The sequence below is a fragment of the Balaenoptera physalus genome, assembly GCF_965194825.1.
Source record: "Balaenoptera physalus genome assembly, chromosome: 2".
NCBI classification, from domain to species: Eukaryota; Metazoa; Chordata; class Mammalia; order Artiodactyla; family Balaenopteridae; genus Balaenoptera; species Balaenoptera physalus.
This window is the reverse complement of record NC_138883.1, coordinates 82,671,779-82,690,041: the sequence shown is the minus strand read 5'-3', so window position 1 is coordinate 82,690,041 and position 18,263 is coordinate 82,671,779. Positions and strand designations below refer to the sequence as shown.

General features: G+C 41.5%; 1 long non-coding RNA gene across 1 annotated transcript in view; it reads left to right on the top strand.

Annotated features, from left to right (window-relative positions):
* The window catches only part of LOC309651111, a 250,022-nt gene extending 234,612 nt beyond the window's left edge, over positions 1 to 15,410 (top strand). Inside the window, exons 2-3 of the long non-coding RNA XR_014257931.1 lie at positions 1,886 to 7,090; positions 15,339 to 15,410. This is a non-coding gene — a long non-coding RNA (uncharacterized lncRNA). The remainder of the gene's footprint in view (positions 1 to 1,885; positions 7,091 to 15,338) is intronic.
* Positions 15,411 to 18,263: the final 2,853 nt, after the last annotated feature.

The following is an 18,263-nucleotide window of genomic DNA, read 5'->3' as shown; positions in this document are numbered from 1 at the left end:
CAGAGAACATTCTAAATTGGCAGCCCTTATGGCCAATCACAACCCCACCCACTGTAACCATGCACAATGAATATCTCTGCAAAACTGTGAGCCAGGAAGCAGCTAGAAATACCTCTTTGGACAGCCATCTGTGTCTGCCTACTGTCTTGCTTACTAGATGGTCAGCTCTTCATCATCCTTAACCTCCACACCCAGAACCTATGTGCCTGACACATAGTAAGGGCTCAAGAAATGTGACAGAGGGATGATTCCATTCTACTAACTCTTTTTCTGCTCTATTCCCCCAAGGTCAGTTTAGTTTAACCCCTGTGTTTCCAACATATGAAAGTTACTTAAATCTATTTGATCTAGATCAAATCAGAGACAGGACAATGTTGAAGATGGTGCTACATCATAGTCAACAGCAAAATTATAGACAGAAGCCAGTGGAAGGATTGGCGCCTCTAGAAATTGCTGCTGTAGTATTGTGTGAACCCATCTAATACAATCTATAGCTCAATACCATTTGTGTGTGTACAAACATTAGTTAACACTCATAGTAAGAATTCTTATTTTAGGTCCTCAAAACAAGCTAAAATAGCTTGGCACTAGAACCAACTTGATTTCTCTGGCTTAATATGACCCTTGACAATTTCCTTATGTATCCATGTCAAAGACTGTGTACCACACCTGGAATTGTGTGTCCAAACAGGTCTAGTATACATTAGGGATGGGAAAGTGGAAGAATAGAAGGTAGCTCTGTTGAGAAAGGAGGATCATAGAATTAAGATACTAGCAGTGGAGATATTTCTAATAATGGTCATGCATTTAAGCAGGTATACTGGAATAAAAAGAAATAAGGGACAAAGAGTTATAATGCCAGCGTATTGGAAGGTCAGAATGGTTGCTGAAATCCCCGAGAATAATGGCAGTAGATGGAATAGAGGGGAGGACTAAACTCGAGGCTCAAAATCAAGGTGGAATTATCTGGGAATTGGTGAGAGGGTGAGATATTAAGATATGAAGTCCTGGGGCTTCCCTGGTGGCGCAGTGGTTAAGAATCTGCCTGCCAATGCAGGGGACACGGGTTCGAGCCCTGGTCTGGGAAGATCCCACATGCCGCGGAGCGACTAAGCCCGTGAGCCACAACTACTGAGCCTGCGCATCTGGAGCCTGTGCTCCGCAACAAGAGAGGCCGCGACGGTGAGAGGCCCGCGCACCGCGATGAAGAGTGGCCCCCGCTCTCCGCAACTGGAGAAAGCCCCCGCATAGAAACGAAGACCCAACACAGCCAAAAATAAATATAAATAAATAAATAAATTTATTAAAAAAAAAAAAAAAGATATGAAGTCCTAATGCTGAAAGAGTGCTGAAAGTTACAGTGTGACAAAAGTTTAAAAGCAAAAATGGAGATTATTACAATGTTCTATTAACATATAATATTGTATATGCATACCCTTTCTTGCCTGGAAAATTTCCTAAAAATAGGAGTAAGAATAGGAAAAAAGTAGCATTTATTACCTGCCTACTGTGTTCCAAACCCTGAACCAGTAGTTTGTTTGTTTTCTTAACATCTTTATTGGAGTATAATTGCTTTACAATGGTGTCTTAGTTTCTGCTTTCTAACAAAGTGAATCAGTTGTACATATACGTATGTCCCCATATCTCTTCCCTCTTGCATCTCCCTCCCTCCCACCCTCCCAAGCCCACCCCTCTAGGTGGTCACAAAGCACCGAGCTGATCTCCCTGTGCTATGCGGCTGCTTCCCACTAGCTATCTATTTTACATTTGGTAGTGTATATATGTCCATGCCACTCTCTCACTTTGTCCCAGCTTACCCTTCCCCCTCCCCATATCCTCAAGTCCATTCTCTATGTCTGCATCTTTATTCCCGTCTTGCCCCTAGGTTCTTCTGACCATTTTTTTTCTTTTTTTTTTTTTAGATTCCATATATATGTGTTAGCATACAGTATTTGTTTTTCTCTTTCTGACTTACTTCACTCTGTATGACAGTCTCTAGGTCCATCCACCTCACTACAAATAACACAGTTTTGTTCCTTTTTATGGCTGAGTAATGTGCCATTGTATATATGTGTCACATCTTCTTTATCCATTCATCTGTCGATGGACACTTAGGTTGCTTCCATGTCCTGGCTATTGTAAATAGAGCTGCAATGAACATTTTGGTACATGCCTCTTTTTGAATTATAGTTTTCTTAGGGTACATGCCCAGTAGTGGGATTGCTGGGTCGTATGGTAGCTCTATTTTTAGTTTTTTAAGGAACCTCCATACTGTTCTCCATAGTGGCTGTATCAATTTACATTCCCACCAACAGTGCAAGAGGGTTCCCTTTTCTCCACACCCTCTCCAGCATTTATTGTTTGTAGATTTTTTGATGATGGCCATTCTGACTGGTGTGAGATGATATCTCATTGTACTTTTGATTTGCATTTCTCTAATGATTAATAATGTTGAACATTCTTGCATGTGTTTGTTGGCAATCTGTATATCTTCTTCAGAGAAATGTCTATTTAGGTCTTCTGCTGATTTTTGGATTGGGTTGTTTGTTTTTTTGATATTGAGCTGCATGAGTTGCTTGTATGTTTTGGAGATTAATCCTTTGTCTGTTGCTTCATTTGCAAATATTTTCTCCCATTCTGAGGGTTGTCTTTTCATCTTGTTTATGGTTTCCTTTGCTGTGCAAAAGCTTTTAAGTTTCATTAAGTCCCATTTGATCATTTTTGTTTTTATTTCCATTTCTCTAGGAGGTGGGTCAAAAAGGATCTTGCTGTGATTTATGTCATAGACTGTTCTGCCTATGTTTTCCTCTAAGAGTTTGATAGTATCTGACCTTAAATTTAGGTCTTTAATCCATTTTGAGTTTATTTTTGTGTATGGTGTTAGGGAGTGTTCTAATTTCATTCTTTTACATGTAGCTGTCCAGTTTTCCCAGCACCACTTATTGAAGAGGCTGTCTTTTCTCCACTGTATATTCTTGCCTCCTTTATCAAAGATAAGGTGACCATATGTGTGTGGGTTTATCTCTGGACTTTCTATCCTGTTCCATTGATCTATATTTCTGTTTTTGTGGCAGTACCATACTGTCTTGATGACTGTAGCTTTGTGGTATAGTCTGAAGTCAGGGAGCCTGATTCCTCCAGCTCTGTTTTTCTTTCTCAAGATTGCTTTGGCTGTTTGGGGTCTTTTGTGTTTCCATACAAATTGTGAAATTTTTTGTTCTAGTTCTGTGAAAAATGCCAGTGGTAGTTTGATAGGGATTGCATTGAATCTGTAGATTGCTTTGGGTAGTAGAGTCATTTTCACAATGTTGATTCTTCCAATCCAAGAATGTGGTATATCTCTGCATCTATTTGTATCATCTTTAATTTCTTTCATCCGTGTCTTATAATTTTCTGCATACAGGTCTTTTGTCTCCTTAGGTAGGTTTATTCCTAGAGAACCAGTAGTTTTTACCACCATTATTTCATTTAAGTTATATATAGAGTTGGCATGATTTGTGTTTGATCTGTTGTTGTGAATAGGAATTCTTTAAGTGTGTGGCGTTTTAGTCTGACGTCTTCCTATAGCAATTTAACATTGTTATTCCTCTCTGAAATTGAGGAAATGTACTAAAGGAAAAAAAAAAGACAGCACTATCAACACCTAGCAGACAACTATTATGTTCCTGACACATGTTTAACCTACATTTATTTTCATAACCTCTCAAGAACAGCCTTTCAAGGTAAGGGTTACTGTTCCCATTTTATAGAATATGAAACTGAGACTCAGATTAAGAAACTTGCCAAGAGTCACAGAATTCATTAACAGATGACGGATTCAAACAGTTCTGTTTGATCCCTACCCATGTTCTTTCCACAACATCTCACTATCTTTCAACTGAAGAGACTTTCAAAGAAAATGATAATGGTGCCATTTACAGCTACAATGAACAGGTAGAAATAACTTTAAAAGGAAAAATTGAAAACGTAAACTCCTCTTCACAATGGAACAGGAGTAGGGTTCATAGGAGGAGGGAGAGAACTGAAATGATGGGCATTCTTATTTTCAAGATCAAAAAAGAGAGGCCAAAGATGAAGGGTATTCTGGAGGTATGTATTTGTAAAGGATAAAGAAAGAAGGCTTATTTCTAATACACTTACTCTATCCTGTCTACACTTCTTTAATACTTCTAGACATGGAGATATTTGCCCCAGGTCTTTCGCCTGTGGTTCTAACAGGAAATCAGTTTGTTGTCAACACACATAATTGGTAGTCTGTCAAAAAAGTACACAGAATGCACATTTTTGGGGTCCCTGAAATTGTCCACCATCCTTTATTTCAAGATTAACTGTAGTCTTGTATCACTTCTCCCAGAGACATTGCCAGGAAAACAGCTTGTTTCTGGGCCTGGTCTGGCTAACTCTCAAGGTTGGTTGTTTCAACCTCAGATACACATGAGAATGACCTGAAGGATTTTTTAAAAATATTCCCTAGGCATCATTCCAAGAGATTCTGATTCACTTGGTCTGGGCTTGGTCCTGGGCATTGGCATTTTTTAATTCTCCCCAGGTTATTTTCATGTGTGGCCAGGATGGAGAATCACGGGCCCATACCCGTTGACTCACCCATACCATAGACACACATTCTCCCACCATCTAATATCCCAAGCCACTGGAAAATGCTAGAAATTAATGAAGGACCAAATACCAATTACCCTTCTCCTTGAACATTTCCCTTTTTCCATCTTTTACTTCCCACATCTCTCTCTTTTACTAAAACACTTCACTGGAAAGCAACACTCAAAAATTATTAAAGGCAAGTAGCTCAGAGAGGCAGAAAATACCTTACCTACATCTGGATATGTCCCCACTCTTGCCTATTTTATAATACTTTTTGTATATACTTTTGTATAGCTGACAGAAAGATTAAAGTCCCAAGAATCTTTGAAGAAAATATCCGAATATCGATAGTTTGGAAACTTGTTTGATTATTCCTTGGACTTAATTTCCAGGAGTGGTGATCTTATAGTTATGAGCTTCTATTTGCAGTAAACAAGCCTTAAACCTCCTCAGTTTCACAGGATTGACAGTGTATCATGATGCCAGGCTAATAGACATACCCAAAAGGGGAGAAAGAGACAACATACTTATCAAAATCAAGTCATCCCACCATCTGTATGTGCTGTTTGATGCCTATAGAATCTGCATAAGATAGAGCCACCATATCCAGAAAATTCAAGATCTGGGTGGAAATGCAGTTGTTAAATATGAGAAGAGAAATGATAGCACATGATAAAACTCTTAATTAATGAAGGAGTGGGGAAAGGGATTACATATACACATGTTTTGAACCCAGCACTTCAGGCTTTCTTTCTCATTGAATCATTGCAATTACCCAACTATTTCTAGTTCAAAGATTACGGAACTAAGGCTCAGAAAAGTTAACCTGGAGTCAGTACAGCACAATAAGTAGGAAATTCAGGTTCAATTCTGACAGCATTGTCGCCTACGAGCCATGTGATCTCAGGCAAGTTCTTTTCCCTGAACTTCTATTTCCCCATCCATAAAATGTCAAGGTAATAAGAAGTCCTATCAGTTGCAGAGAAGATTAAAATATAAAGGTAATGTAGCAATCACCAGTCATTTACTAATCCTTGTCTAAACGGTAGCTGGAATTTATTCAAGATAACGTAACATGTGAACTCTAGTCTATGAAATGCCATTTCCTTTGCACAGTACAAGAGATATAGACCAAAAGATTTCAAAAAAAGGGAAAGATGAGGTGGATTAAGAAATTCAGAGAAGACTCTAAAACTGAAGAGATAATAAGTTAGCTGGGTTTCAAAGAAAAAATACGGATGAGTAAGAAGACTTGTATGTTCTCCCCTTTGGGGCCAGGCTAGTACCAGAAATGTTGCTTTTTTGGCATTCAACGTCAGAAATGAGATTTTAATTGCTCTTTGATATACAGCTGCCAACTTTAGCATGACATTATGAGGAATGCGGAGATGTCTATGAGGAAGAGCAGAGAACAAAAGTTCATTTGGCAAATTCACCAATCCCAATTCCAAATCCCTCTGTTAGATCTATCAACAGACCAGGCATTTGTTCTCAAGTTGTGGTCACTCTGAGCCATGCCAAGGCAACAGGCGAGGCGTGGCCACACTTTCCTGTGCGGCAGACACAGAGAACAGAACCCTCGGAAACTTTTGACATCTGTAAGTCTGAGTGAAAGGGCGCATCGGGAGTGAGCCTGCCCCTGCAGACCCCTTCCAAGGTTCCCGAACCACTCCTCTGACTTGATGAACTCCACATGCGGCCACAGCTCCTTATAGTATCAGCCCGTGTGTGTCTTGTTAAAGCCTCTAGATCGTATTTCTTAGCTTTGGAATTTTATTTCCTACAATTGGCCCATTAAATTTTACCTCCTTTTCCTCCTCTACCGCATTCTTGGAAATCCACAGTCAACTATACAAACAAATGTACGGGATTATCAAAATATTTGAAGCCATTATTTGCCCTCCCTGTTTTTCTGGTGTTCCCATAAGTGTGAATTGCTATAGCATCACTCTTCCTGGAAACTTAGATCTCACAGAGGTTCATTCAGCCACAGGGTAGGGAAGAAGAGGCCTGAGAGATCAGCAAGTTTGTCACTAAGCCTGCTCCTACTAAGTGGAAACTAATCCCAAAAAGGGCAGCAGGGCAACAAGAAAAATCTTCAGAAAAAATAAAAGTACAAACAAAAGAAGAGCAAGGTAAACAGGCTCAAGTGACTAATCAAGAAACAAAAGGTTTTTGAATCAGATCTCTATAGTGCATCAAAAAATAAAAAATTAAATAAAAATTTAAAAATAAAAAGAAACAAAAGATTTACCTGCAGAAATTGGAGAAAGTGAAGAGTCCAATCTCTGACGAGGCAGGAGAGAAAGGAGCCACGTCTGAGGACTAACGTAGACCATGTCTTGTGAGTGGCCCCTGCCTCTCTTCTTGGACCATCCAGAGGAATATTTTAATCAACAATTTGGTAAATGCAAGTATTTTAGTAATTTGAGAAACCCATTTTTCAGAAGGAGGAAATTCCACCTCATCCCACTTTTTAAAACATAGTTAGGTAAGTACAAATACTTTTCTTTAAGATGTAAACCTTATGCTGATTATTTATCTTTCTGTACAATCAGAAAGTAGCGGGGTACTGAATCAAGGCAAGGCTTGACTGTTAGCTGTCAACCTTCCCTAAGTTGCGCTCACGGTTTTATATCCTATCATACAAAGCATACTATCAATAAATGGCGACTTAGAGTCACAGACATGTCTTTAATCTGTCTTAAACATTTTAAATTATTTCTTTACCCATGTTGGGTTTTAGCAGAGTTGCTTCCTAAAGAAAAGTACTCCCTGATCCTGGCTCTCCCTGTCAGAATTGTGTGCTCTCTGTGACATCTTTTGTCATAGTCATCCTTTTTTTCCTAATAACTTTGTTAATGTGCTGTGAGAGACTGAAATTAGGAGTAGGTAGGGGGTGCAGGGTGTATGATGTTAATCATTAATTAGTGGAATTTACATTCCATACAAATTGTTCATATCCATTCCCTGATCCTCAAATACAAACCAGTACAATCTCAATTTTAATCAAAAAAAAAAAAACTTAAGTACAAATAAGGATTAATTTCCTCAGTTTCCTTTTGTTAATAGGATATAAAGAATAGAATTTCCCAGAAGAAGTTAAATTCTTAACCTAGTGATCTGTAAGTTTTTGTTTTCATTTGGTTTTGATTTGTGCTAACATTAACTGAGAATTTTCTTTGTTCTAGACTCTAGTGCCTTTTTCTCATTTAATCTATGTGAAAATCCTCAGTTAGATATTATACCAGGTTATAATAAAATGGGGCTTAGGGAACTGGAGTTGCATTGTTGCATCCAGGGTTGCACAGACAGTGGGCAGCTGAGCAGGAGCCATCCGTATTCAGGGGAGGCTGAACTTGTAACCCCTTCCCACCTATGGCACAGGGCTGACATTTCTGGCTGCTGTAGGGATATAGTTGTGGGTGCTTAGGCAGCTCTTAACTCTTAGAGCATAAAACTAAATGAATCCTTTTCCCTGAAGCCCCCTGTTAATGACCCTTCTGCTGTGCCGGTGATCCCGTGAGGTTTTCCATCATCTCTGCCTCTCTCTGAGCATCCACCAACTACCACATCCTCACAATTCAGTCCCACTGCGTGCATCTTCTCAAAGTTTCCTTCATCCACCCCTTTCCCTTCATTCCTCCCCCTGCTCTGCAGCAAGTTGTCCTGAGTCCTCGCCTAGACCATTCCAATAACTCATATCTCTGAAAGAAGTCTCTGCATCTCAAGAGACACAAACTAACCTCCAAGTAGCCTAGGCAACAGAGAGCTTGACTGGAAAGTCACTGGGACACTCACCAACAGCAGGCTGCTGTTACCTTTGGGCCACGGGAAAACCTGGAAATGAGAAGGGAATTGCTCCTTCCCACACCTCCCACTTGTCTCTGCTTCTCTGCCTGTCACCTTCATTCTCTTCCTGGATATGGCATCCCCTACACATCAAGAAGCACTACCAGCTAAGGTGCCCAGGAGTGCCAGCCCACAGCTTCTACAACCCAAACAGGCACCTCGTTCTCAGAATCTGTTTGGAAAAAAGGAAAAGGCGGTGGGGTGGGAAATGGATCCCAGAGAAGCATACCTCTAGATCAGCCAGTTGTGGCCAAGGAGCAGGGTCAGGGAAGGACGTGGAAACACATTTTTTAATTGGAAGAGAGGCAGTTCCCGGAACAGGCTGCATGCTTTTTCAACCACTATGGATTTGCCCTTGCTGTTCTGTCCCCACAACCATCATATGCAAAGCCCTACCCATTCTCCAAGGCCATCTTAAATAGCACCCGACCAAGAAGCTTTGTTCCATCACCTCCAAGAGGCCTCTCTTCTTTGAACGTGCCACTTCTCCCCAGTTGTTTCTCCCTTAGAGCCTTTTCATTACTGACCTTGCATTAAGGATAGTGTTGGCCAGTTTTCTGGCACAGATAAATTCCTAGAGGAGAGAGGTCAGATTATATCACATTTATATTCCTCAAAAAATGCAAGCAGAATTCTTGCTTATGACAGGTACTCAGTAATATTTTTGCTGAATGGTTCAGTTGAATATAAATAGCTGAGAAAAGATTCATTAACCATCTTGGGTGTTAGATTCCTCATCAAATAATGAAGACTCAATAATATTGCTGGAATAATGTTCTTTGTTGGAGGGAGGATGTCTCGTGACTTTTCTCTTGAGGGAGTTAGCTCTCAAGAGCTAGTTAGCTCTCAGTACTCTCTTGAGAGAGTATTAGTTTACTAATCTAGACCATGTGAGGGTATGGTTCAACAGCCCAATTCACACATTCATTGATTCCAGAGAGATTCTACTGGATGCGTTTCAATTACGCCCGGGTTCAAATGTTACCTCTGCTTTCCCAGGGCTTGATGCAAGCTGCTAAAGGTCTCGGTTTCCTCTTCTGCCAAATGAGAGTAAGAGTAGCTCCCTTATATTAGTATTATCCTTAAGCCTCATGAGATAATCACCTGGGCTGGCTCCAGGACACGGGACCTGCAGAGCCACACAGGGCCTGGCGCTCCGGAGGGGATCCCACACTTGAGGTTTAATGCTCTGCAGTCACGGTCCCAGAATCTGAGTTTTATAAGTGAAATCCAACAGATCAACGGCACATGCACTGGAAGCTTGGAGACTCGGTTCGGCTGTGGTTCTGCCTCCCCGGTCTCTGGTGCCCCGGACCTTGCCTGATCCCCTCCCCCCATTGCCGCCCAACAACTGCTGTCACCCTCCCCCATGCCCCTAGCAGGGTCCTGTGTGCTGGCACAGGGTGGGTCTGGGCCAGAGTTCAAGAGAAGCTCGTGGCAACTCCCTCTCGGCCCCAGGCTAGCAGTACCAGGGTGTGTTTATCAGGCAACTCAGCAGGGTCCAGCCTTTCACCCACCCACCCAGCTCACCTGTGCAGCATGGGCTGAGGAAGGGGAGATGCCTGACACTTCCCCCACCCCCAGGCAGGGTGTGCATGTCAGCCTAGCAGTGGGGAGACACCACACACACACACACACACACACACGTGGTGGAGAGGGATCCTAGGAGCTTATGAGGGTCTGCACTTACTCTAAAGGTTTTCTTATGCTCAAGGGAATGCAACATTAAATAACAAATAAAGAACCACACTGATAGGTAGAGAGCCCATGGATGGAAAGAAAATTTTTATTATTTTTTAAATTTAAGATATAATTGACATGCAACATTTTTGTTTGGGGTGTACAACGTAATGATTTGATATATGTATATATTGTGAAATGATCACCACAATAAGTTTAATTAATATCCATCACCACACATAGTTACAGACTTTTTTCTTGTGATGAGAACTTTTAAGATCTACTCTCTTAACAACGCTCATATATGCAATACAGTATTGTTAACTATTGTTTTATATTTTAATGACTTTAATGGCACTTTTTCCTTCTTTTTGAACAAGGAGCCTCACATTTTTATTTTGTGCTGAGCCCCACAAATTGTTTAGCCAGTCCTGTAGATCACCTAGCACTGTGCCAAGTATTAAACAGTGCTTAGCGATCGATAGCTATCATTTTCTTATCATTAATAAATGTTCACACACAGTCTGACAGTTTTGCACGGTAAGGGGCTTCCAAAACTTTGACATCTCTCATCTCATTTGATCCTCTGAGGTAGATAGGATATGAATATTGTGTCCATTTTGTAAAAATCCAGAGAAGTCAGGAGGCCTAAAATCATGTCACAGGTTAGTGGCAAATCAGGGCCTGGATCCAGGTGCTCTAACTCACGGCCCTATGTTTTCCCCGGAGGACCTGCCCATCAGTGACCCATGGGGCGGCTGTGGGGCCTTTTCCTCACCTCCCTGGAGGGAGAAGCAGCCAACAGCTCTGAGCGGTCCTGGAAACTCTGCTAGGTGCCATGGCGCTGTAAGCAGTTGCCCGGCCACTGAAAGAAGGAGCCCCAACCTTGCCCTGCATTTATTTTCTTTCCCAAACCTCACAAAACCATGAAAATCAAAGATGACTCCCAAGAAGCCAGCCATCGGACTCTGCAAACCCAGCCCAAGGCTGTGGATGGAGGGGCCACAGAGCTGTTTCTCTGCTCCTGTTGACTCAGGTCTGTTTACCTGGCTCCAGAGTTCCAGTTTCCTTGCCTCAGAACTTGTGCAGCCCTCAGATGTATGCTCTAGGCAGACAAGGGATTTATGGTGTGTTCATCACCCATCCCACCCCAGGACTCAGCACCTCTCCCTGCAGCTGTCAGAAACACCCACTCATACCCAGCAGAGCGTCAAGCAGTTCACCAAGGGGAACTCCTCGGAAACAGTGCCGAGTTCTGGCCCAAAGGCTTTGCCTAGTTGTCCAAGTTCTGGTGATAAAAATGCCAAATATGATGTGGAGTGGAAAACAGAGGTCAGACTAGCCCAGAGGGCAGGGTGGGGCAGGAGTCACAGGCTAGGGTTAGGGGACAGAGGAGGTTTGGCAGATGCCACGCTCCTGGACTTGCCCTGATGTGCCCTAGACTTGAAGATGCGGGGAGTAGATGGCGTCCTTCTCCTGGGACCGTGCTGGAAGCAGAGGCGCTCTGGGAGTTGGACTAAATCCAGAAGCTGGCTTCCCTGAGTCCCAGGAGAGTTTTTTTTTACAATAACTTTGACTTTCATTTTGGGAATATTAAGTGAGAGGAGTATGGAGTCCGGGGCTAGAATGTGACTGAAGCAGCCATCTACCTCAGTCCTTAAGCTGGAAAATGTACAGGTTATTAATACCTACATGTATTGAACGTAAGCCGTTTGCCATCCATTGGACTTTGAATATATTGTTTACACATTTATTTCTAAACTTCACAGCAGCTCCAGGATCACATTTATTATTAAGCCCATTTTAAAGATACAGAAAATGAGGTTCAAGTGGTAGCAGAACTTGACAAGTTCACATAGTAGTAAGTTGCTAGTATTGGAGCCCAGATACAATGTTTCTCTACGAAGCAAGTTCAGGTCACGCTCTGTCCATTGGGCCTCTCATTGCTAAGCCCATGGAAAGAGTAATCATGGTCACCACTCCTGACATCACGAGGATTTACCCAGCTTGCTTCGCAGGACAGTAGCCATTCTCAGACTTCCCTGGTGGTGCAGTGGTTAAGTATCCGCCTGCCAGTGCAGGGGACACGGGTTCGAGCCCTGGTCCGGGAAGATCCCACATGCCGCGGAGCAGCTAAGCCCGTGCGCCACAACTGCTGAGCCCGTGAGCCACAACTAGTGAAGCCCACGCACCTAGAGCCCGTGCTCCACAACAAAGAGAAGCCACCGCAGTGAGAAGCCCACACACTGCAACGAAGAGTAGCCCCTGCTCGCCGCAGCTAGAGAAAGCCCGCACGCAGCAAAGAAGACCCAACGCAGCCAAAAATACATAAATAATTTTTTTTTTTTTTAAATAGCCATTCTCTAGCACAACTGATGGTTGTGGGCCTCTCTCTGGGTGGAGGAAATATAGAGTAATCCTCTCTATTACCTCCTGGAGGAGAATGGATGCAGAGGTTGGCAGTTTTCCATTCACCAATTTGTTCTTTTATTCTCTGCACTTTGAATCATTTTCCTTACTTTTAACATCTCTTCCAGTGACATACAAATTAAAGCCAAAGAGATCAACTGAAATGCTGTGATTCTATAAACTATGTCTGGTAAGAGCTCAGCCAAAAGGGAATCAAAATAAAGATCACACTGGCACTACCACCAGGAAGGAATCTGTTGAAAAAAATTCCATTTTAAAGTCATCTGAATTGTATTAATCCCTGTTCTTGCGTCCTTCATCAAATTAGCCTATTGAGAGGCTTTTAAAAAGTATGGAGACGGTCAATAAGGTAGATCCCTGCAGAAAAATGGACTTTTAAAAAAAGAGTTTAAAGCCTCACAGTTTACATGGAAAATATATTTTTTTGGCTTTCATTAATTTTCTAATGTTCACTTTCTTCAACTGTAAAAGAGGAATCCAATTCATCAAGTACTCATTAAGAGATTACCGTGTAAAAGATATGACATCACAGGGAAGATAACAGTAGAGAAGATATGGGCTCTGCCCTCCAGAGTATGACAGGCCTGCAGGCAAGGCTGCTACCTACTTAAGTAATTGAAACACTGGCCTGACTATGATCAGGCTGTAGCAGAAGCCCACACCACGCGGTTGGGCCTCCAGGAATGGTAGCATGTGCCCCGATCACCCTGCTCACCAGGGTCATTAGGATGTGACTGTGATATACGTGAAAGTGCTCTGTAAAGAAATGTACACATCTAAGGAATTTTTCATCATTCTCATTACCAAGCATGGCAGTTAAGAATGTAGCCTCAGTGAACCCTCCTACACTGTTGGTGGGAATGTAAATTGGTGCAGCCACTATGGAGAACAGTATGGAGGTTCCTTAAAAAACTAAAAATAGAGCTACCATATGACCCAGCAATCCCACTCCTGGGCATATATCTGGAGAAGACTCTAATTTGAAAAGTTACATGCACCCCAGTGTTCATAGCAGCACTGTTTACAGTAGCCAAGACGTGGAAGCAAAGTAAATGTCCATTGACAGATGAATGGGTAAAGAACGTGTGGTATATTTATACAGTGGAATACTACTCAGCTATAAAAAAGAATGAAATAATGCCATTTGCAGCAACATGGTTGGACTTAGAGATTATCATACTAAGTGGAGTAAGTCAGACAAAGAATGACAAATATCACGTGATATGACTTATATGTGGAACCTTAAAATATGACACAAATGAACTTATTTACAAAACAGAAATAGGCTCACAGACATGGAAAACAAACTTCTGGTTACCAAAGGGGAAAGATGGGGGGAGAGATAAATTAGGAGTTTGGGATTAACAGATACAAACTACTATATATAAAATAGATAAACAACACGGTCCTACTGTAGAGCACAGGGAACTATGTTCAATATCTTGTAATAACCTATAATGGAAAACAATCTGAAAAAGAATGTATATATACATATATATTTAGAGAGAGAGAAAGATTTCTGATATGTATATTCAGAAACATACATATGCTGTACACCTGAAACTAACACAGCATTGTAAATCAACTATACTTCAATATAAAAAGAATGTGGCCTCAGTAATCAAGCCTGGATTGGTCGCCCTACTTTGCCACTTATACTATGTAATCTTATGTAAATTGCTTAAACACTTTAAGATTCAGTTTCCTCAGCTATAAGAAGGGGATAATAAGAGGACGTACCTATATGGATATTGTGGGCATTAAATGAGTGGATATATCTAAATGACTTTGCACATTGCTCAGCACAGTACAAGGCCACAAAGATGTTATTGGTGTTGGTATCATCCATGTTTACAGTACTTCTCAAAACTGTCATCAAAAACAAGGAGAGTTTGAGAAACTCTCATAATCAAGAGGAGCCTAAAGAGACATGATGAGTAAATGTAGTGTGGTTCCCTGGATGGGATCCTGGAACAGATGAAGACAGTTGAGGATAATCTGAATGAAAAACGGGCTATTGTAAATAATGATGTATCAAAATCGGTTCATTAAAATTGTGACACATGTACCATACGAATGCAGAATGTTAACAATACAGGAGGCTGGGCCTAAGGTATATGGAAACTCTCTCAACTATCAACACAACTTGTCTGTAAATCTAAAACTATTCTAAAATAAAAAGGTTATTTATTTAAAGAAAAAAGGAAAAGCATCACAAGAATGTAATCATAACAAGAGAGCTAAGGAACTATGAGGGAAAATCAGTCAAGTTAACCTTAGCCTGCATCACAGTTTTTCAGAGAACCAACAACTGGCCAGGAGAATTTTCATTAGGAAACAAAAGACAAAATTCAATAGCCAATATTCATCTATGTTCTTAAAAAAAAGCTGTCTTGAGCAATTTGTTTAGTAGCCAAGGCCAAGTCTAGTATTATAATGTGTTACCAGTGGTATGTGATGGCCAGTAACACTGAGAATGATGAATAAGTATTTTCCTTTAACATATGATTAAACCCTCTGTTTAAGAGGTTAGGGTCTAGTACAAGCTAAAAGTCTACCTCCAGTTGGAGAGAGCTATTGAGTACCTCTTCCACTTTATTTTTCAAGAGATAATGAGACAAGGATCAAAAACATTTTATCACAAGGATCAAAAACAGCCCAAACACCCAACTTCCCATCCCTCCTTGTTTTTGCCCTTAGAATGGGGCTGTCAAACATGATGATTTTAACTACATTATTAACATCTGTATCATCTCTTTTCCCATAACTGCCTCCAGCTGGCACCTTGGCTGGCTCCCTGGGAAAGACAACTGGACAACTCATGGAAAAGTCAAGGAGATAACCTCAGAAATAATTCTGCATGGAGATGCTGAACCAAGACTCAACCCCTTCTCACTCTGGATCTTCCTTGTCATTGTCAAACAAGAGATTCGTGGAGGGGTTTATATATTTCCAAATGGGATTGTAAATGCTTAAAGCTCATAGAATGTTGGATCTGGGAGGAGATTCTCAATTCAACTCAACCTTACATCCTACGAGAATGAAACAGAAATCCAGAAAGTCATGCAGTTATATGTAACCAAGATGGAAACTAGAACCCTATTTCCCAACTTCCAGAGGAAAAAGTTTGGCTCCAAGAATAGGCTTATTCCCCTGAGCCCTGGAGCTGATAACCAGGGGAGCCTCTTCACTATGTAAAGGTCACTGAATGATGACTAGCTGCTACAGACACATTCCTGCAGCACCTACAATGTTCAAGACAGAGGTAGTACAAGAGGGAGATAAACTATGAGGGATGGGCAAATCTGGGTAGGGGACAGCCATACTACACCCAACTGAGATGTGGATTGGGCAATCTATATATAAAACTGTATTCCAGGTCCTGACTTCTAAAATGCATCAGCGGCTCTAGCTGAATGGCATTCTAGCCACACAGTCATCACGCCTTGATCCTAAGTTCGGCACAGCAGTTCTTACCATTAATTCTTCTAGTGTTGTAAAGAAGTAAGGGCAGAGGTGGGTGCAGATGACAGACAGAAGAGTGGGTCATTTGGCCTGTTTAAGCCATAGTGAGGTCTCCCATCTCAGCACTAACCTATCTGCCAGCATTACAGGTGGCATGTAGCATGAATTCAGCCACTGTTCTGAGTCACCAGTTTCCCTAAGTCCAAGCACACCTCCTGCCCAGCCCAACTTGACTCCTGTTGATCCATCAGTTGCTGTCATCACCAGGAGTCAAGGTAAGCAGGTATTTTCAAGATTTTTTTTTAACTTTGCTAACACCAAGAACTCTTTGAATATTAAAATCTCAGGCAGCAAGCATGTCTTTCTAGTTTGGTTTGTAATAGTTTGTAAATGCATTAATAATCTGCCCAACTTTGTTTGTCTGTCATCCTTTCTGTTACTCTAAATACACAAGCACGTGTCCTGATTAAGTTCTTATGTGGATTGTGTTAAGTCTGTGAGTTTGGGTGACTGTTACAGTGCTCTGTGGTTTTGTCCTTTTATTTCAGGAAATACTTTCCCTAGTTATCCTCTCTGTGGTTTATACTCCTGTGCACAGGAAGCTCATTCTGTGGCCAGCTTCTGTTGTTCATTTTCCTCTTGACTGGAGGAAGATGGGATGGTATCAGGTTGCGAGATACGAGAGAGGGAGGCATCTACGCCCTACAAAAAGGACAAACAACACCAGCATGGTATCAGTTATCAATTTCGCAGTAGATTGTCATTGATAGTTGATAGCCCCCCAACTATCAGGAACAACTATCTCATCTGGAAACACATAAATACCACAGGCTATGCAGCCTCAAAAGATTGGCCAAGGCTTCAGGCCCAATTTTTTAAAACTTCTCGATTTCAGTCTATTTTGCTTAATCCTCACATGTACAGATTATCAATTTAGAGTTGTTAAACCCTAAGACCCTGACAACAGATATAAAGTTATGTTCTCTGTCCTCTTCTATGCTTTGCCCTGTCCCCCATAAAGTAGACTTTCAAAAAGGGGCTGGGGTGACATTTGATGAAATAATGAATTATTGAACGTTTATCACTAAGCAAGCTCAAACTTTTCCAAACTCGCTTCATCATTTCTGCTTCTGCCTGGCATTGGCACCTCTTGATGCTTTTCTAAAAGCTCATTAATTACGAGGGGCTAGAGAAAATCCATTTTTATCAAGTCTAAGCCTCTTACGTCTCTACCTTCTCATATCTTAGATCAACAATTGATAGAGGCTATAGCTTTCACCAATGTTGACTGCACTGCCAGGGCTGATGTCAGCCTTGCTTCTTTTGTATCGTTATGTTTATTGGCCAAGGGTACATAGAACATTGAATGTGCACATGGATATGCTGAGCTCTCAGGCCGTTAAAGTGATAATACAAATAATAGTATAGTGAGAGGGCAAGATGCTAGAAGGGGGAACAAATCATTATTACGGGAATAATAGAATTAAAGGAGCCATTCTTGTCTATATGTGATTGGTTGCTAGAGCTGTTACTATGTGAGAATTCACTGTGTAAATGTTCTTTCAGGATGTGATGGCCCAGGTCAAAGTTCACGTCCCATTAGATGGAGACGTGCATAGGCTCTACTTCCCCCGTGGCCTCCTGGCTCCATTTTAGTGTTCTGTTGGCATGACAGGCTCCATTTTATTCATTCCTTCACAGTAACATAGCTAAATGCAGCACCTGTATACTGAAAATATCTAACCTGCTCTAACCTGATAAGCTCTGGCAAATCTATCACCACTCACCCCTGAAGACCACAAGGAAAGGAATCCCCGCTTCACACCTCAGACTCCAGGCCTCCCTGTCAAGCTGCAGGTGAGCTCCGTGATGCCTGCTTGCCTGTGACCCGCCAGGGAACTGTTGGGATTCCAGACATCATGTCCCATGTTCTCTTGTGATGGCTTGTTTCCATCAGAGCACTTATCCTAATTTTTAATACAGTTTTATCAGAGCAGGGCTAGATCTGTTTTTAGTCTTCATTGTATTCTCAAGCCCAGTGCCTCAGGAAAAGTATACTCACACAGATGCTTAATAAATGTGTATTGAATGAACAAGTGAATGAACAAACAGAAGAATGAATGATTGATCAAATGAGCTGCCCCAGAGGCATTTTAGTAAGAGATGGAAGAGTGATCCAGGAAAAACCACAGTCAGCAGAGAGTTAGGTAGGCTCTGTTTATCACAGAATGTGTGGC